The sequence below is a fragment of the Dromiciops gliroides genome, chromosome 2 (assembly GCF_019393635.1).
Source record: "Dromiciops gliroides isolate mDroGli1 chromosome 2, mDroGli1.pri, whole genome shotgun sequence".
In the NCBI taxonomy this organism is placed as follows: domain Eukaryota; kingdom Metazoa; phylum Chordata; class Mammalia; order Microbiotheria; family Microbiotheriidae; genus Dromiciops; species Dromiciops gliroides.
In genome coordinates this window covers 590,952,215-590,974,386 of record NC_057862.1, presented here as the reverse complement: position 1 = coordinate 590,974,386, position 22,172 = coordinate 590,952,215, and the positions used below count along the sequence as shown (strand labels likewise).

The 22,172-nt window shown below is 34.8% G+C and overlaps 1 pseudogene; it reads left to right on the top strand.

Moving 5' to 3' along the window:
* The first annotated feature begins 20,278 nt into the window (after positions 1–20,278).
* On the top strand, positions 20,279–21,040 carry LOC122739347 (annotated as a pseudogene).
* Positions 21,041–22,172: the final 1,132 nt, after the last annotated feature.

Sequence of the window (22,172 nt, the reverse complement as noted above, 5' to 3'; positions counted from 1 at the left end):
CTGATATATCTAAGAAAATACTTGGCAGCTTGATAGAACAGTGACCTTGAGGTCAGGAAGATCTAGATTGAGATATGTCTCAAGGGGGCAGCTAGATGGCGCAGTGGATAGAGCACCAGCCCTGGAGTCAGGAGTACCTGAGTTCAAATCTGGCCTCAGACACTTAACACTTACTGGCTGTGTGACCCTGGGCAAGTCACTTAACCCCAATTGCCTCACTAAAAAAAAAAAAAAAAAAAAAAAAAAAAAAGAAGAGATATGCCTCAAGAACTTACTACGTGAGTGACTGTTCAATGCACTAATTTGCTGCTTCAGTTTCCTTTTTTTTCTAAAATGTGTCTAATAATATCGCTTACTCACAGGGTTGTTGAGAATCAAAAGAGACAATATATATGAATCCCTTTGCAAACCTATATAAATGTTAGCCCTTATTATTATTTTTGATGATGATGATGACTCATTATTACCCCTACTTTGGGACAGTTTCCTGAGGACCAATCTTACAGTTCTGTTTCCTACATAGACAGAAGAGTCATAACTCATGATTGGTTGAGAAATTTCTGAGCCTGGGATTCTGTGTACCCATGCAAGTGGAAATTCAAAAAGACTGCTGGGAGAGAAGTGGAGAAGCTGCCCAAGGGATTTGTTCTATATCAGATAGAAACTCTCCCTAGAATCCATAGACAATAAAGTTGACCCCAACATGTCCCACAATTTCCATTGCCTTCAACCCTATAATGCTAACAGTGGACTCTCCCAAGTAAGATCTTTATTTTTGGATGAATGTAGATTTTTTTTTCTCACTCCAGAACTTATGTTTTTCTGTATATTCAATCATCTACTTTATTCCACAGATTTCTGTTTACTTTGATGAAAGAAGTTTAGTAGCTATTGAAGACTATATTTTGTGTAACCAGCCTTTGGAGGGAATGAGATACATATGTAAGAGTAAGCTTTACATGTTAAAGGGACCAAAAAGTGGCTTTTAATCTTAAACCCCCAAATAGTTAGCATCATACTCCTAGACTAAAATATATGAATTGTGGAAGGTAGATAGAATGCTAGCCCAATGCCTCTATTAAATCTAGCTTGAAAGAGTGATCAACTCCGTGACTACACTGGATTCACCCTACCACTCTTCCACTAGCAGTTTAGCACAACCCCTCCTCTGAATATTTACAAAGACAGATTGGGATAGATTTATATCTATCTACTACACCTCAAATAGTTGTCATTTCTTTGTAATGCGTTCACAATAAAAACAACTTTTCCCTGTTCTAAAATGGAAGGTAACAGTTTAGTTTTACCAGTTTACCACACCCCTAATAAAATGTGGTTTTATAAATGATAGTCATAGGTAGCTAGTAAATACTTTTATCAAAGTAATGAGTAAACAAAAGCATAGAAGTTATATGGATTAGAGTAGATGAGTGAATGCAGAAGAGTAAATGATTCCAGCTCAACCAAGGACAGAGAATGATCTCACTGGGAAATGTCTGCTCTTGGCAGTCTCTAGAATTATATTCATTGAGCCATGTTTGTGGCTGGCATTCTCACATGTCTGTACCTTGGGAGTCATTTCTAATTTCCTATCCAAAAGTTCAACTTCTTTCATGAGATTTCTCTCCTCTAATCTCCAAGCAGTTTGTATGAATCAAAAGAATCCCATTCCCCTACATGCACACACACAGTGTTGTAGGCTCAGAAGTCTCTTGGCCAATCAGGACTCATATCTATACTGCCCCCCCCCTTATTTAGCTTAGAGCAACAAAGGACTACCCCCTAGAAAATGGTTCCAGTGTTGAGGTGGGAATGGGGTTACACTGACAAGTCACAGAAATATTTGCTCATTGTATTTTATAAAAAAATATACTTTTTTTGGGGGGGGGTTGTGGGCCATTGAGGATTAAGTGACTTGCCCATTGTCACACAGCTAGTAAGTGTCAAGGGTCTGAGCCTGGATTTGAACTCAGGTCCTCCTAAATCCAGGGCTGGTACTTTATCCACTGCACCACCTAGCTGCCCCGACAATATACTTTTAAATCTTCAAAAAGATTATGATTGCTTAAGACAATTCAAAACCAGGGCATTATAAATGAAAACTTTTATTTTTTGTTTCTAGTTTGAAATCTCAGAATGTTTTCCAAAGATGCAAAATGTATACCCAGTTGGAAATGAAGGTGGTAAGTAAATCTACATCTCCATATAAACTGATTGTCTAAGATACCTTACAAATGTAAATCTCTGGGATTTGTGAGTCACTGACCAGCTAGAACTAAACTTTTCACAGAGATTCAGATTATTACAGGACAAATGTCACAATGACCAGATAATGCCCTCTCATATCAAAAGTGTTTGCTTTTGCCTAAAACAGAGTGTTCCATGAATTACATTTCCTACAAGAAAAGAGTACAGAATGGTGAGAATCAAATTAGTTTGCTTTGCATACCTACTGATGGTGGATATGTAAGTCCTCTAAAACAACAGACAATGCCAGAAATCTATCAAGGATAAAAAACATACACATGGGGAGGCAGATTCTCCCCTAAGTTTTAGGCTGTTTCCAGACTATATTCATTTACTACGTTATCATTTTGTACATACTTGCCCTCCTTACATAGTGGGATGCAAGACCTCAAGAAACCCAAAGTTGTAATCCCCAAGGAATCCTTAAAGTTTCCAAAGGGAAAAATTTCTCTGCCTCCCACCTCAGGAATACAATGTGGCATAAAGATCTTGAAGTGCAAGGAACAAAGATGATATATTGATATGGATGGGTGCTTTTCAAATTCAAGGCACTCTTTCTTAGTTGTTTCCCTTCCCAGTTGTTTTGCCTCTCCCAATTGCTTTGCATTCTCCTCTCAGTTGTTTTGACAGATTTTGCTTGTAAACATACCAAAAAAAATCCCAGCTCTTTTTTTTTCTTATTCAGCAAGATAGTCTTGATAATGATTCTGTCTCTAGGCCATATATTCCTCTCTCCTAATAAATGTTTTTATTTTACAAAATTCATGATGAGTCTCCAATTCATTGGTTGAGCTAGCCTTGATCCAGGTCACAAGTCCCCTCAATACTTATGTACTCTAATAGTGACTGGAAAATCATCATGATTCTAGGGATCAATTTTAGTACTGAAATTGTACAAATTGAATCATATATAAGTACATAAAGTAGAGATCTGGAAGGGCTCATAATAGTCACCTAATCTAGCCCCCTTATTTAAACTAAGATCCAGAAAATTGAAATAATTTAGATCACATAGGTAATGTAGCAGAGTTGGGCTTTGAAACCAAGTACTCTAATCAGATCTCTTGTTAATTCATGTGGCATTCATTCAATGCCTGTAAGTTAGGTCCTAATAATTAACCAATAAATATGTAGTAAGTACCTATGATGGAGTCCATTGTGGGAGTAATATTCAATATGGATGGAAAAATTTGTTTGGTCCAGGCTGTGTAGGACTTTAAAAGTTAAACAGAGGAGTTTATAGTTTATTCTATAAGTAATAAGAGGGAGTATAAACTTTTCAAACTACTAAAAGACCTTATGATAGAAGTTAAGAAGTTAAGTTTTATTGTACACAATTGTCCAGTAAGTGAAGTCACTAATCTCATAGAGGCAGAGAAGTTCTGAGCACTTGGAGTAGAGAAGACTAAGATTCAAATAGGCATCTGATACTTATGATATAGTGGAAAAATGGGGTACGGGTTGGGGTTGGGGTTCTTGGGAATTCCTCTTTAAAGAATTACACCCTCTTGCACACAAAACTTAGTTAGAATAAGGTGATAGTTTATTTAGGAGCAAGGGAAGGGAAGGGTGGGGGGAGGGAAACCATGAAAGAAATCCTTAGACTTTTCATGGGGAGATTTGGCATAAAGCACATGGCTCAGAGGTACCAAATCTCCTCAAACAGGAGACCGGAAGGTACTTTTATAGATGACTGATGGGGGTGGACCATCTGCCCGTGAAAAGTTCCTTTAGTGAGAGAGGACCATCCCCCACTGGTGGTAGCTGGGGGAATTGGGTGAGCAGTGGAAGACCATCCCCCACTGGTAGTGACTAAAGGAATTGGGTGAGGGGTGGCTATGGATCCCTCCTCAGAACACAAAGGCCGAAGCCACACCCAAACTTATCTCCCCAGGATAAGGGAGACCAGAATGAAAGGTAGGAATCCCAAGCTAGCTCAGTCCGATTTGGTTCCTCTAGGCCTTATCTGTCCTCTGGTTTAGTTTCTCAAGGAGAAGATTCCTTGGTGTGCCCCAGAGAAATTCTGGGGTGCTCTGCGCCCCATGACACTTATTACCTAGTAAATCCTTGGCAGTTCCCTAACTTCTCTGTTTGATAGGACTCCCTAGGAATTATGTGTTATATCATAAGTTTTGGCATCTGAATGAGTAGCTTTCTTATAACTAAATTTCCATACACTTATGAAATTACAGATACTTAGTTATTTGGATTTGCTTGTCTCAATGTATGGCGGTTGTCAAGACAGATAATAATAACTACACACCAATATATGATTCTTAGGAAAAACATGCTCTAATTGAATTCATGTCCTTCTGTTTAAATTTGCATCTGCAAAGATTTGAGATACTCTTGGAATCTCACCACTTGATCTGATTTCAAAACCTAGATTTACCTTGTTTCTACACTAGAATTCAAACTAATATTCAAAACCAAGAGGTCTTTGGTCTAGCATTCCATTTTGTTAGTACCAGCTTTGAGCCTCTGACCTATTTGGTTTCATATTTAGTTACCGGCTACAGACTGAACTACTAAAATGGTATTAAACATTGAAGGTTTTGTCCCAATGATAACCTCATTCTGCTGACATGCTATGAGATATTTCTGTGGTCATCAAGCTTTTTTTTTTTTAACAGTATTCTTTATTGAAAGGAAATCAGCAACAGCTATTATAGCTATTAACTTACTGGTTTGTCATAATATGACGACTATAAAACCTTAAAGGATTTAGGAAGCTATTGAATTCCAAAGCTCTTTTGTTCTTCCTGAGCCATCCTTTAGTAAGTTTGTGTGGCAGGTTAAATTACTTATCCTCATAGGTCCCAGAGAGGATATCATGCAAGCATGGATGGAGCTTTATGGCTTTTTTTTTAAGGTCACCTTAAATGTATCCATTGTAAACAATGACAAAAACAGCATCAATCTTCAATTTTATTTTTTTTTCTCTAAAGGTATTTAATCAGTCTGTGTCCTCAGAAGACACAGGAACCATATAGAAAATACAATAATAATAATTCTAAATATACCAACCTTTTACTACTTATTTGATTTAAATGACTGATTGACCTGGGCTGAAAGGCAATTATGCTGAGAGACAGCAACTATATATATATATATGCTAACATTTACAAAAAGAATGCATACATACGTACATACATGTATATATATATGCATGTATGTATTTCCATTTTCTAATGTTACACTTTTCTTGAAACCTCATTTTTTTGTCTCCAATAAAGTAACAAAAAAATATTATGTTTCAATCTATATTCAAATACCATCAGTTCTCTCTCTATAGATAGATTAAAATTTTCATAAATCCTTCAGAGTTATCTTGGATCACTGCATTGCTGAAAATAACAAAGTCATTTACATCAGATCATTTTTATTGAAAGTAGTAGTGATGGGGCAGCTAGGTGGCACAGTGGATAGAGCACCAGCCCTGGATTCAGGAAGACCTGAGTTCAAATCTGGCCTCAGACACTTGACACTTACTAGCTGTGTGACCCTGGGCAAGTCACTTAACCCTCTTTGCCCTGTGCAAAAAAACAAAAACAAAAACAAGCAAAAAAAAAAAGTAGTAGTGATGACAATTATCCAAAATGACTGATGATCCAAAATAATTTTGTATTTGGAATATATTTGGGTACTTCAAAGAATAATAAACTTAGAAGTAAAAGCAAGGTCAAATATTGTCATATATGACCTTTTATTTAAGAAAAGGAAACTGAAATGCAAAGAGGTAAAACAGTTATGCAGTAAAGTCATTATTTGCGCCCATACCCTTTGACATAAAATACCCTTTGACATGCAAACTCTGTTGGAGTATACCTTGTTGATTTCATAAGGTTGTTGTGCCTACTCTGTGGAAAGTTGCTTATTGGAAGTTGGTGGGGATGGCTAGTCCCTTTTCCCCAGGTGTTGGCACCTGGATGATGATTATGAGGATTTGGCTGGAAGCATTGCCAGTTGTCTTAGACAAGCTTGGACTGAAAGGATTTCCATTACCCAGACTCTTAGGCTTACATATTTATTAGCACCAGTTGGACAATGGTCAGGTTTGATTGTTATAAGTCTGGAAAGTCTGTTGTTCACAGAAGATACTCACTTTAGTGGTAACTGTTTGGCTGAGGTGCCTAGATATCTTATTGTAAGTATCTGCTCTTAATTTTTTCTTATTCTTTATTCAGTGCCTTATAAATTTTAATGTTGACAAATGTCTTATGTTTTGTGCATTCTGACAGGATCCTAATCTCCTTTATGGCTAGCTATGTGGGGATTTTTTAGATGAGATTCATATTTTGGCTAAGGGTTAGACTATGAATTCTAAATTCCCTTCTGGCTCCAAAAAATTTTATCCTTCAAAATATTGAGTAGCATTAAAAATATTCCATGTCTCCTGATTCCAAATGCTATCACTTATCTTTTGCAGAGGAAGAATTAGAGAACTTCTATATTCTCTCTCTCTCTGTATATATGTATAAATATATATATACACATATACATACATACATATAAATTAATATTCACCAAAATGTATGTGTGTGCATATACACACATGTACATATAGATATATGTCCATACACGTTTGTGGATATATACACATATGTGAACATGCACGTGTATAAGTTTACATATGCAGGTATGTATGTTTGTATATATGTATACATACACAACTTGAAAAAATTCTTCTACCAATCAGCAAGGCAACATAGTAGTTAGAGCACTGACCTGACTATTAATTTGGCCTTAGACAATTACTAGCTGAGTGATGCTGGGCAGGTCATTTAACCTCTGTTTAACTCAGGTTCTTCAGCTATAAACTATGGATAATTACAGCACATACCTTACATAGTTGTTGTGAGAATGAAATGAAATAATAATTATAAAATACTTGTGACTAAATCCTGGCACATAATAGGAAATACATTAATTTTTATCCCTTTCCCCTTCCCTGTCTTTTCCAATTCAACATATTCCACCCTAGAGACTAGGCAAGAGACACCAGGATGATGGTATGAAACTGTTCTTTCCACTTCATACCAGAAGCTGACTGAATGATTGACTGAAAGAGAGGAAGCAGGATATTAAAAAACATGAAAAAAAGAGAATGAAATGAAATGAAGAGAATAAAGAGTCAGTAAGGAAAATGAAACAGCACTTAAGTAAATACATATGGAAAGAAGTAACAACACATGAAATGGCAGAGAAAAAGGTGTTCCAAATTCAGGTCAATACAGTTCAATAATTGTGGTGTGCTAGAGCCAGGTTGAACTGGCTCTGGGGATCTGGTTGCTTAAATATTCACTATCATCAATTACAGCTCAGAAGTTAAGACAATCTACCCATGAGTGATTGGTTCATTTTGTTGATTGTCTAGTCTTAAGATACTGATGGAAGAAAATGTTAATAATGTAGATTGAACACAGAATTCTACTGTGCTAAACATTTACCAAGACATCTGTTCCAATTCAACAGACATTTAATAAATGGCTACTACTTGGAAAAAAGTACTGTGATAGACTTTGGAGTGTACAGCACCATACTTGGCCAGGTATTTTTAGGTATTTGGAGAATATGACAAAAAGGTTATGGCAACAGGCAGTATTATTTTTTGTGTTAAAGAATTATACATCTATAAAATTCCTTTTACCTATAAAATACTTTATGATTGTTTGATCCACATATCAATATGTTAAGGCCAAAATTCTAGCTAGTCTGTCTAAAATCTCTCATAAGTGGTCACTAATAAATTATAAGCTTTAGCAAGAGTTAGACTTTTAAGCATTTATTAAGGAGAATAAGAATTTGGTAAAGAGAGAAGGAAAGGCCTACATTCATCTATCTATTAAAGGGAGAGAGTATTCCTAGCTCCACTCTCCGCCAGAGTCCACAGGAAAAGAGAGAGACAGAGGGCCAGGCTCCCCTTTCTTGCTCCCACCAGCAAACGTCACTTCATGACGCCAAAGAAAAGAAGCACGTTTTGCCCTCAGAGACATTCACCTCATAGTGGAGCTTTTCTACAGTAAGTCTCCAGCAGGTGGCATCATTCCAATCGTTAAAAATAGAAATTCTTGACTCAAGTATAAAAAAACAGTATAGACCACCTTTAAGTTTTCAATTACACAATTGACTCAAAGGTATAAGATCCCTCATTGCTTTTTGTTTCATATAATATAACTGCATTTTACTAAGTGAACCAAAACACATTTTTGAAAGCTCTCCTGGGGGACCTCTAGGTGGCACAGTGGATAAAGCACCAGCCCTGGATTCAAGACGACCTGAGTTCAAAACCAGCCTCAAACATTTGACTTTTACTAACTGTGTGACCACAGGCAAGTCACTTAAACCTAACAGCCCACCCCCCCCCCCCAAAAAAAAATTAAGTGTCCCTGTCATTATAATATTTTTTTAAAAAAGCTCTCTTACCACAACGTGGAACCTATATATTTCCCTGAAGTAACATTTATTAAGAAACACTGCATGCATGAATTGATGATGAGTGAGATGAGCAGAACCAAAAGAACATTGTACACAGTATCATTAACATTATGTGTTGATCAACTGTGATAGACAAGATTTTTCTCACCAATACAGTGGTATAAGAAAGTGCCAGGGGACTCATGATAGAAAAGGCTCTCCAAAGCCAGAAAAAAAAAAGAACTGTGGAATATGGATGCTGATTGAACCATACTATTTCTTTTCTTTTTGGTGGTGATGTTTTTCTTTTTTGAAGTTTTTCCTTTTTGCTCTGATTCTTCTTCTATAACATGACTAATGCAGAAATATGTTTAATTTTATGGTCCATATGTAACCTATATCAGTTTATCTGCTGTCTTGGGGAGGGGGGAGAGGAGGGGAGAGAGGGAGAAAAATTGAAATTGGAAATCTTATAAAAAACAAATGTTGAAAACTATCTCTACATGTAACTGGAAAATAATAAGATAGTTTTATTTTTAAAAAAGCACTGCATGCCCTTGACAAAAATGGAGACATTAGGAAGAGGATTTAGTAAAGTTGGGAAATAATGAATTAAGTTTTAGTCATATTGAACTTGAAAGAACTATGGAAAAACCAATTAGAGAGGTCTGCTAAGCAGTTTATACCTGTTTTCATCTTGAAGTTAAAAAAAAAAAACCTGAATGTTGGATATGTGATTTAAGGAGCCTTTTTCATAGAGATGATATTTGAACCTCTAGGAAATAATGAGAGCACTGAAGTTCAAATAGAAGCATCCCCTGTAGAATTGCCTCATTGCCCACTGGCATTTTTTTTTTAGTGAGGCAATTGGGGTTAAGTGACTTGCCCAGGGTCACACAGCTAGTAAGTGTTAAGTGTCTGAGGCCGGATTTGAACTCAGGTACTCCTCACTCCAGGGCCTGTGCTCTATCCACTGCACCATTGAGCTGCCTCCAAAGGTATGTTGAAATTATTTTTAATGCTAGTAGCACTTTATTTATTGATTTGGACACATTATACCAACACCAAAGTGGAAAAGATGATTTTTTTTTTTTTTGCGGGGCAATGGAGGTTAAGTGTCTTGCCCATGGTCATACCCACTGGCATTTTTGTGGACTGAACTGCTTTATCATTCCCCCATTGTCACAAAACTCATCATATTACAAAATTGCAATAATTTTGGTACTCACATCTCACAAGTAGTCTTAATACTATATGTTTTTCTGATTGTAGGGCAGAGTAAGATCCTCATTTATTTTAAATACTTCCCAGCCTATCCTCTTATGGACCTGACTGACCCATCACATCATATCATTCAGCTACACCTATCCTCCCTCAACTTCCTCCTCCTCCTTTTCAGTTTCCTTTTGTATTTTTTCTTTCCCAATTAGATTGTAAGCTCTTTCAGGGCATGGACTTTTTTTTGTACTTGTATCCTCAATGTTTAGCATACTATCCAGCATATAGTAGATATTTAATAGATGTTTATTAAATATTGGCTGGAGATGGTGAGAGCCAATATTTCTTTCATTCATGTTATTATATAGATTTGTCATTTAGTTATTTATTTCTGTCTGACTTTTCTGTCCCCATTTGGAGTTTTGTTTCTGTTTTTGTTTTCTTTTTTTGGTGAGAAGATTGGAGTAGTTTGTTATTTCCTTCTCTAGGGGATTAAGGCAAACAGAGGTTAAGGGATTTGTCTAAAGTCACAGAGATGGTTTCTGAGGCTGGGTTTGAGCTTAGATGTTTGTAGATCTATTTCCAGCTCTCTTTCTTTTGAGCAATATAGCTGTCATCATTATATAGATTATACCTTAAGCAAAATTATTATCTAATCTATTTCCTCCATGAGATCTGGAGCCAATCAAAAGGGATAAATTTAACAATCTATATGGGGAAAAGGTGTATTATAAAAGCCTAATACCCATGTTGTGAGATGAATTAAAAGGGCATCCTATTAAGTTGGATTTTAGTACATATGTCTTTGACAAATATAGCAGAAAAACAACAAGTTGGACCCAGAAATTGAAGAAGAGTAGGAAAGGTGGTGAATTTTGTTTGGGGACTTATACAATATGTTCAACAATATCAAGATGCTCTTTGACATGCAATAATCTTTTCATTTTTAAAGATTTATTTTCTTCCACTGGTGCTATATGTCTATATGTACACACGTCATGTAATATTTTCCAATTACATTTAAAATAATTTTAACAATTTTCTTTTAAATTTTGAGTTCCAAATTATCTCCTTCCTTCCTCCACTTTCCTCCTCCTTGAGAAAGCAAAAAAAAAAAAATAATATGAGACACATGAGACCTATCTATTGCCATATGAAAAAATATCCTAAGTTGCTATTGATTAGAAAAATGCAAACTAAAACAACTCTGAGGTACCACTTCACACCTAACAGATCAGACAATATGACCCCCCAAAAAGGAAAATAATAAATGTTGAAGAAGATGTTGAACAAATGGAATACTAATGTATCCTTGGTGGAGTTGTGAACTGATCCAACCATTCTAGAGACCAATTTGGAACTATGCCCAAAAAGGCTATGGTTGTTTGATCCAGCAATGCCACTACTAGGTCTGTATTCCAAAGAAATCATAAAAAAGGATAAAGGACCCACATATACAAAAATATTTATAGTAGCTTTCTTTGTGGTGGCAAAGAATTGCTAAATGAGGGGATGGCTTAACAAGTTCTGGTATATGAATATAATGGATTATTTTTGTACTATAAGAAATGTTGAGCAGATTTCACAAAAACCTGGAATGACATAAATGAACTGATGCTGAGTGAAGTGAGCAGAACCAGGAGAACAGCAACATAGTATGATGATCATTTGTGATATACTTAGCTCTTCTCAGCAATACAATGATCCAAGACAAATCCAAAAAACTCATGATAGAAAATGCTTCCACATCCATAAAAAGAACTATGGAATTTAAATGCAGATTGAACAATACTATTTTTTACTTTTTGTTGTTGTTGTTGCTGTTTTTCTTTTTTGAGGTTTTTCCCTCTTGTTCTGATTCTTCTTTCACAACATGAATAATGTGGAAGAGTGTTTAATGTTATTATACATATATAACCTATATCAGATTTCTTGCCATCTAGGGAGGTGGGAGAAATGGGAGAAAAACTTGTAACTCAAAATCTTATAAAAATAAACACTGAAAACTATCTTTACATGTAAATGGAAAAAATAAAATACTATTAATATTGGAAAAAATATATGAGAAGTTGCAAAAAATTTCTATATTAGATATTGTGCAAAAGAAAATACAAACAAAAAATAAGTTAAAAAATGGTTCAATTTGCATTCAGAGTTCACCAGTTCTGTTTCTAGAGGTAGATAACATTTTTCATTTATAATTGTATTACATTATTAATAATCTTGCTCAGAGTGACTACTTCATAGTTAATCATTCTTACAATATTGTTGTTACTGTGGACAATTTTCTCATTCTGCTGAGTTCATTTTGCCTGAATTCATATGTCTTCTTCAGTTTTACAGAATCCATGATGCTCATCACTGTCATACTATAATATATTCCATCACAATCATTGAAAACAACTTGATGGACATGCTCTCAATTTCCAATTTTTGCTACCAAAAAAAAAAGAGCTGCTATAAATATTTTTGTACAAAGGGAGGTCTTTTTATTATGTTTTTCTTTGTTCTCATTGGTATAAAAATCTAATAGTGGTGGTGCTGGACCAAAGCATACACACAGTTTCATAGCCATTGGGGAACATTTACAAATTATTCTCCAGAATAGTGGGACTAGTTCACAACTTCACCAACAGTGAATTAGTGCTCCATTTTTTTCTACATCCTCTCCAACATTTGTCATCTTTCATTCCTCTCATTTTAACAAATCTGACACGAGTGAGGTGGTACCTCAGAGTTGCTCGAATTTGCATGTCTCTAATCAGTAGTGATTTAGAGAATGCTTTAAGGGGCTATTGATAGCTTTGATAAATTCTTCTGCAAACTGCATGTTCATATCCTTTGACCATTTACCAACTTGGGTGTGGATTTTATTTTTTTTTAAATTGACTCAATTCTCTGTAGTGAAGAGAGAGAAGTTGAGAAAGCCACCTTTATTTAGCTACCCACACTTCTATAGAGAACACATGGAGCAGATCTTTCTACTCTGTTCTGCCTCTGCTGCCATCACACCGAAATCCTGGACAAAAAGAGGGAAATCCAGTGAGACACCCTCAGCTTCCTACTTCCTGTTTCCCTCCCCAAAAGGGGAGGTCCTTCAAGTTTATTGGTTGAGCGTGGTCTCCTGTGGATGGAATCCACAGCCTCTGAGAACAACATCCCACTCAGGGCCAACAGGGTGTGGTCTCCATTTAATCATTCTTAAGTAGGGTCTTAATCAGTTTCTCAGTCTCACCCAATTCAATCAATTCCAAATGAATCTTCATGTGGGGCCCCTGGGCATCTTGCCAAATCCCATTATTTAACGGCTGAGGGAAATACACAGTTAATAATCACAATTGTGAATATGAATGGGATGAACTCACCTATAAAAGGGAATTAGATAGCAGAATGGAAACCAAAACACAACAGTATGTTGTTTACAAGAAGCACACTTGAAATAGAGAATGATATATACAGAGTTCCATTAGGGAACAGGAGCAAAATCTATTATGCTTCAGTTGAAGTAAAAAAGGGTAGGGGTAGCAAACATGATCTCAGACAAAACAAAAGCAAACATAGAAAAATAGGGATAAGCCAGGAAAATGCATCTTGTTGGAAGGAACCATAAATAATGAAGTAGTATCAATACCAATTATATGTGTAGCAAGTGGCATAACATCCAAATACTTAAAGACACAAGGAAAGGAATTACCAGAGGTAATTGACAATAAGACTATATATTTCCCTTCTCACATCTAGATAAATCTAATCATTAAAATAAATAAGAAAAAAGTCAAGGATATAAATACATTTTATAAAAGATACATATGATAAACTTTTAAAGAAAACTGAATGGGGATAGAAAGTAATATAGTTTTTCTCATATGTACATGGCACCTTCACAAAAATTGACCATGTATTAGGGGAAAAAACCCTCTCAAATGAAGAAAAGCAGAAATATTAAATTAATACTTTTCAGCCTAATGCAATAAAACTACATTAATAAAGACTCATGGATGGATAGATTAAAAATTAATCAGTAACTAAATAATTTAATCCTAAAAAAAGAATGAATTAAAAACAAATCATAGAAACAATCAATAATTTCATTAAAGAGAATGATAACAATGAAATAGCATTCCAAAATGTGTGGGACATAGCAAAAGGACTACTTAGGGGAAAACATATTTCTAGATAAACATAGAAAGAGCAATGAATTGGGCATGCAACTAAACAAACTAGAAAACTGACAAATTAAACACCAAAAGGGAAATTCTGAAAATCAAAGGAAATTTTAATTAAATTTAAAGCAAAAAAATGGACTATAATATAATCAAGAGCTGGTTTCATGGGGAAAAACAATAAAATGGACAATCAAGTGGTTAATTTGATTGTAAAAAGGAAATAAGAAAAAATAATTTACGTGTATAAAAAATGAAAAAGGTTCATACACCACCAGATGAAGATGAAATTAAAGCAATAATTAGGAACTATTTTCTTAATTATAGGCCAGTAAAACTAACAATCTTTGTGAAATTAATGAATATTTATAAAATATATAATGCCCAGATTAATATAAAAGGAAATAAAATAAGTTAGTAACCCTGTATTAGAAAAATAAATTGATTAAATAATCAATGAATTCCCTAAGAAAAAATTCCTAGGACCAGATAGATTTAAAAGTGATTTCTACCAAAATTTTAAAGGCCAATTAATTTCAATGCCATATAAAGTATTGAAAGAAGATAAATAATGGAGGAGCCATACAAAATTCCTTTATGATAAAAATATGATTTTGATACTTAAACCAGGAAAAGCAAAAATAAATAAAGAAAACTATAGACCAATTTCCTTAATGAATATTGATGCCAAAATTGTAAATAAAATATTAGCAAGGAGATTATAGCAGTATATCATGAAGATCATACTCTATGACCATGTAGAATTTATAGCAGGAATACAGTGCTGGTTTCTAGTTTTTTTTTTTTTGGCATGGTGATGAGGGTTAAGTGACTTGCCCAGGGTCACACAGCTAGTAAGTGTTACGTGTCTGAGGCTGGATTTGAACTCAGGTCCTCCTGAATCCAGGGCCGGTGCCCTATCCACTGTGCCACCTGGCTGCCCCCTTTCTAGTGTTTTTGAAAAAGTAGAAATCTTTTGTCAATGAGTTTTTCTATATCTATTGTTATAATAATATTATTATTGTTGTTATTGTTATAACCCACATTTAGATTTTAAACATCACACTTCCATTTTATTTTCTTCTGTTTATCTTCTCTTTTATCCTGTCCCTTTTCTAAACTTCTTTTTGTTTCTAACCATTGTCCTCTTTTATCTGTTTTTGGTCATTAGGTTCAGGACTCTACCTCAAATTCTATTAGCTAGCATTCATATAGCACTTTTCTGTAAAATGGAGAAAACAACAATGTACTTTTGTTTTTGTTCAGTTCATGTCCAAATCTTTTGTGACCCCATTTGGCTTTGTGATGTTTTTTTGTTTTTTTTTGTTTTTTGTTGTTGTTGTTGGTTTTTATTTACATTTATTGATTTTTTTTTTGGTAAGGATACTGCAGTGATTTGCCATTTCCTTCTCTAGTTCATTTTTCAAATGAGGAAACTGAGGCAAACAGAATTAAGTGACTATTAGGTCTTTTTCCCAAAGAGATCATAAAAAAGGGGAAAGGACCTACATGTACAAAAATATTTATGGCTGCACTTTTTGTGGTGGCAAGGAATTGGAAATTGAGGGGATGCCCATCAATTGGGGAATGGCTGAACAAGTTGTGGTATATGAATGTAACGGAATAGTATTGTGCTGTAAGAAACAATGAGCACGAAAATTTCAGAGAAACCTGAAAGGACTTGCATGAACTGATGATGAGCAGAACCAGAAGAACATTGTACACAGTTTCAACAACACTGTGTGTTGATCAACTGTGATAGACTTGATTCATCTCAGCAATACAATGGTCCAAGATAGTTCCAAAGGACTCATGATGGAAAATGCTCTACAAATCCAGAAAAAGAACTGTTGAATCTGGATAGAGATCAAGCCATACTATTTCTATTGTTTTGGGTACTGTTGTTTTTCTTTTTTTGAGGTTTTTCCTTTTTATTCTGATTCTTCTTTCACAGCAAGACTAATGCAGAAATATGTTTAATGTGATTGTACATATATAACCTATATCAGATTATTTGCTGTCTTGTGGAGGGGGAAGGGAAGGGAAGGAGGGAGAAAAATTGTCAACTTCTTTCTCCCACTGAAAATCTAAGGAATAAATGATTTTAGTTTACACTATCCACACTCTCTCCTCTATAATCATTATTTCCCATGGTAGACTGGTTCCAATTTAAAACTAAGAACTTGGTCACTGATGCTGTGGCTCAAGACATTCTTCCTCTCTGCAGTTATTTAATTTTGTAAGGAAATGGATCTTATTCTTTTACCTGGAGCTGAGTTCATGAAGTAGAAGAGGAAATTCAGGTATTTTTTCTCTATTTTTGTGTCAAATGGACTAAATTAAAATGATACTAATATTCACATTCTTCTCTTACTTAGGAAAATGAAAGTAAAAAAAAAGAAGGAAATAAATTCAGAAGCTCTAAAGCACAGCAAATGACATGTGAATCAATCCTTTGCCCACATAGCATGTCCAAAGATTTTTTCACAGGGAATAAAGTCACCCTGTGCTCTGCTCACATAGCATAAAAACTTCAGGGGTTCAGAAACAAGCACAATAAAATAATGAATTACTTCATGACCAAGCTGGGAAGCCCATATAGAAGTTGCTCAGTTGTTTTTAAAGTTTAACGTTGGAAGTTCAACTTTTAAAGACAGAAAAAAAGACATCACTCATAAGTAAAAAATCAGGATGATGAAGAACTTTTGCTAGGCTAAAGACAAGAAAGTGTAATATCTTCCTTTTAGGTATTGGATTACCTATAGTTAATGTTTTTATATTAACTATAAGATTGTAAATACTGCTATGTCACATTTAATAAAAAGGGGAAGCCAGAGAGCCAGTGGAGGATATAGTTATTGTAAGAGAAGAGAAGAATGAAATAGAAGTTTGTTAAGTATTTTAATGCATCAAACTAGATCAGAGTTATATTAATGATTCTTAAAGTGTCTGCCTTCATAGACTCCCTCACAATAGCAGCTTTATGCATTTCATTCTTCCTTGCCCATCCTGGTGTGAGAATTAGAGCTCCACCCTAAGGAGAAAGCATGTGACTTGGCATCCTCTGACAGCCAGAGAGGCCAGCGAATGGGCCAAGACAATGGCAAACAACAATAGTGTCTAGCATACTTCTTGACCCAAGCCCAACTCTTCTAACAAGTCATGTACCCACTATTGCTAGGACCACTGTTTCTTCCTTGGTAATCCAGATTAAGACTGTGGGAGAAGGCAGGGATAATAAGTTATGGTCAATGATGCCTGCTGGCTGTCCCACTCCTGGATAAGAACCAGAGAGTAGAGTATGAGTTTTTGACCCCAATTCCCACCACAAGCCATTCTCTGAGGGACCAGAATGGCTGGTGTAGATGGCAGCCATGGCCCCTTCCAGCACAAAATCCTATGGTCCTGTGACATTTGTTCTTGAAAAATTGATGATATTAATAATTTAGGGAAAACATTTGCAAAAAATTCCCATCTGTTGCTGTGAAAAGCAAGCAAAGGCAGAAGAAAACATATCCAATGACCACAATATTGTAAAGGAAAATATCATTGAAAGACTTTAGAGTTCTTATCAGTGTAAGGACTACTCATGATTTCAGAGGCCCAGTGAAGAAATATAACTCCCACTTTATGGCAGAGAGATGGGGTATAATAGGTACAGAATAAGGTAATATGTTTTCAGGAATGACCAATCATTTAGCTAATTTACCTTAACTCTACTTATTTATTATAAGTCAGAGTTTTTTCTGGGGTGGGGATGGGGATGGCATGGGGGAAGGGAGTCAATTAGTCAATAAATATTTAGTAAACCCCTTCTATGTGACAGATATTATACTAAGTGCTAGTTTGAAAAAAAAGGAAAAAAGTCACTGTCTTAAGGACCTTACATTCCAATGGGGAAGACAATACATACATACATACACACACACATACACACACACACACACACACACACACACACACAAAGAAACTAAAAAGGAAGGGGCTAGGAAGAGAGGGAAAGACATGATTGAGAAGTCTATAGGAGTGCAGCCATGTGAGAAATGAAGAGATAGCTGGCTTGGGTATCCTCCTTAAATAAAGTTTCTGGGAGGAGTTCTCCATCCAATCACAGGGGCAAAGGATACTTAATAGGTATGAATTATAGGGCTGAAGTGATCTTTATGAATGAAGAAGTTCTTAGGGAATGATGGAGAAGTCCAGAGCAGAACAGGAAGTTAGAGTAATTACAAAAGGACAGTGATGATAGAAAATGTCAATAAAACATCAAAAAATAAATAAATAATTCTCATTTGTATAGTCAACTATGAAATATTTTTTTCTAAAAAAAGGCCTAAATTAGTAAATAGAAATTAATTGGTTGTAATTAAACTGTTAAATTATTATTTAAAAAAAGACAATAGGACCTATATTAACTGACTTATTCAGTGCCATAGAAAGCTAAAAGTAAACAATGCTGAAAGCCATCTGGAAAAACAAAAAGTCTAACAATCTCAAGGTAAAAAACAAAGAAAAAGTGGGAAGGAAGGAAGATCTCAAATTTGACATATAAAAGGAGAAAACAAAAAGTTTCAAATTACTCATAATAAGAATAGCAAATTTTTTTGGGGGGTAAGGCAATTGGGGTTAAGTGACTTGCCCAGGGTCACATAGCAAGTAAGTCCAAGGCCAGTGCTCTATCCACTGTGCCACCTAGCTGCCCCTAGAAGAGCAAATTTTTAAGTTCCATTTTACTCTCATAAAATTGAGAAGAATAACAACAGAAGAAAATCACAGATGGTGGGTGGGCTATCATACTCATTCAATCTTGGTAGAGTTATGAATTGACCAAACTATTCTGGAAAGCGATTCAGAATTATACACACAAAAAAGTCACTAAACATTACATACTCTTTAACCCAACAATGTCATTTGTAAACCTATACCCCAAAAGCATCAAGAGAGAAATAATATATTTAAAATATAATTATTATATATAATATTGTAATTTTTATAATATGGAAGTTACATGAGTTTTCTTTTCTTATTTTTTTTTTTTTTGGTGAGGCATTTGGGGTTAAGTGACTTGCCCAGGGTCACATGTCAAGCTTCTGCGGCCTGATTTGAACTCAGGTACTCCTGAATCCAGGGCCGGTGCTCTATCCACTGCGCCACCTAGCCACCCATGAGTTTTCTTTTGATAGAGCAAACAATTAAAAACAAAGGGACATGCCAACAACTAAGTGATTACTAAATAAGTTGCTATATACAGAATACTATTGTGCCATAAGATATGACACAAAAGGACTGTTTCAGAGAAATATAAGACTTGCATTAAGTGTTCAAAGTGAACAGAACCAAGATAACAATTCATGCAGTAAACAATCATATTCTAAAAAGAAACAACTTTTGTATTATTAAGAATTATGCTAAATGAAAAGACAAACTACAATTCAAAATCAGTGGTGAAGTAAGCTACCTATCTCCTGACAGAGGTGGTGTACTCAAAGTCCAAAATGAAATATACATTTTTGAATATGTCCAATGTTGTCAATAATTTTGATTGGCTGGATATCATCACTAGTTTTTTTTTTCTATTTTTGAGAATAGACAGAAATGTTAGGAGGAATAATAGGTTTACTGATCATGTTACTCTCCCTACTCCCAAAATGAAAAGAAAAAAAAAAGAAATGGAAAGGAAAGAAAAGATGGCCATTGAAGCATTTTTAAATGAACAGAAGATAAAAAAAAGACCAGAGGAAAACACAGGAAAGCAGAATATATTTGAAAATTCCATGTTGGAAAAAGAAAATGAAGGCATGTATAATGGGACTAGGGTTGGAAAAGGTAAACAATGAACCTATATTAGGATTTCATCAAGCCAGCCTGGTAGACTATGAATAAACACTAAAGAAAGTCAAAGAAGTTCATAAAATATGAACAGATATTCAGTACCTAAACAAGGACAAAGAGTAAGACATATTGATGAAACCTTGCGACAGGAGATTCAAGTTTTAGTAATTTTTATATTTTTAGAAAGGGGAAAAATCTGATTAGAAGGTGTAGGAGAAGTTCAGAAATGTGGGTATGTCTGTGATTATGCTATTGGCTTAGAAATGGTTGGAGAACACATCTTATCTTTAGAAAGACCTAGCCATACCCTCATTGAACAATGAAATCCTTTGGGCTTAATTGGAATTATCATTGCATTCAACTTACCAATGGCTGTGTATGACTGATTTACATTGATCTGATTTCTGGGAAAAGAGGTGGCAGTCATGGAACAGGGGAGGTTTGGGAGAAGTCTGTTAAAAATTCAGGAAACACTGCTATTGCTGCTTTTGAAGAGGCAGACTTCAATTCAGTTATTCCTTCAGCTCTTTTTATGGTTGTCAGAACAGCAGGCTAAAAATATAAAAATACTAGATGACTGTTTATGTATAAAAGCATCCATGATAAACTTGTGGATGAACATAAAAAGGCATATGCACAAGTTTGTACTGGAAATTCATGGGACCCTAATGTCATCTATGGGTTCCTCCACACCAAAAAGGCAGTAAACATGTACCTTTTGACTGAGGAAGGGAAGAGGAGTCATGGTATATAGCGGAAAGACTACAGATTGCCCCAGAAATTATGTAGAGTCAACTATTGTGACTGGATTTGATCATGATGCGTACAAAGAGAGACATTTGTTTTTATCATTTATGTGTTAAAATTCAAAATTGAAGAAAAGATCTATACATGGAATAATGAAATAAAACAGTGTTTTCAAATAGTATATACACAAAGGATTTGGGCAGAATCTTTCAGTGGTTTTGCCTAAAGGATCAGACTGTAGAATTTTAAATGTCAGTAATCCCAACAAGTGGTGTTAATATTGAAGATGCATCTGGAAGTTAGATTCTGCTAGTCAGCATCAAGAAATGATAAATGAAAGCAATATATGAGATGATCTACTTGTAGCATCAACTACATTAAACCTTCCTGTGGTACAGGGAATCAGTTTTCAATAACTGTTTTGGGTTTATATGACCTTCACACTTCTAGAGATTTCAAAACGAACAACAGTGACCATCTCCCTACCTCCTTAAGATTTTAATAAATCATGGGTTTCTTTTTGTCATTTGAAAGTAGAAAATAAGGTTCAAAATATCATGAAGGCATTATTTAGAAGGAAGGATAGCTCATGATAACGATTTTCTTTTTTGATAAGCAAAGCTTGGATTTGAGATCAGCACCTGCATTTGACTAAGAACAGTGAAAATCTGACTGACTCACTCTTTGAAAAGAAAACATGTGTTCATAAACTTGAATACTTGCAGACTATGCAAAATGCTAACCATATTTCTAATTATAGTGGTCTTAGAGGAAAACAGGTTTTTAACCTATCTACTTCTATATTCAACCCAATAATTTAAAAACAAAAACACCATTTAGATGAGAGAATCTTCCACATAAGTAAATTGTGAAAGACTGTGTTGACCAGTGTTATGCCACAGTGGCTTAGGGTTTTAGAAATATTGTGAAAGGTACCATTGACAATATCAAATAAATATTACTGCATGTGTATTTAGAAGTATATGTGTGTGTATATATATATATTTATATATATATATATATATATATATATAGAGAGAGAGAGAGAGAGAGAGAGAGAGAGAGAGAGAAAGAGAGAGAGAGAGAAAGAGAGAGAGAGAGAAAATAGCCCCATGCTTACAATTTAGTCTTGAAGTTATGTGATTCTGTCAATTAGGTGGTATATAGAATACAGGCTTTATATAATTTCTCCCCTCAAGCTCACAATCAAGGGCTGAGGATCACTGAAACATGTGTGGATATTATAAAGAAACATGTGTGGATAAAACATGTGTGGATATTATAAAGAAAATCTACTTTGATCATCAGATTTTTCTATTTTGTATAGGGATTTTTTTCCTGTTCTCTATCTTGCATGAGGATTCCAGTATAGATTTCTTTAGATTAGAATGAAATTATAAATAATAATAATAATAATAATAACAATAATATAATGTTAAAAGTTCTAAATATATTATGAAAATCCTAATCTGTTATATTTCAATCACTGACACTAATGTCTAGATGTCTAGGTCATCTTAATGAAGTGATTGAGGACATCTGATTTGA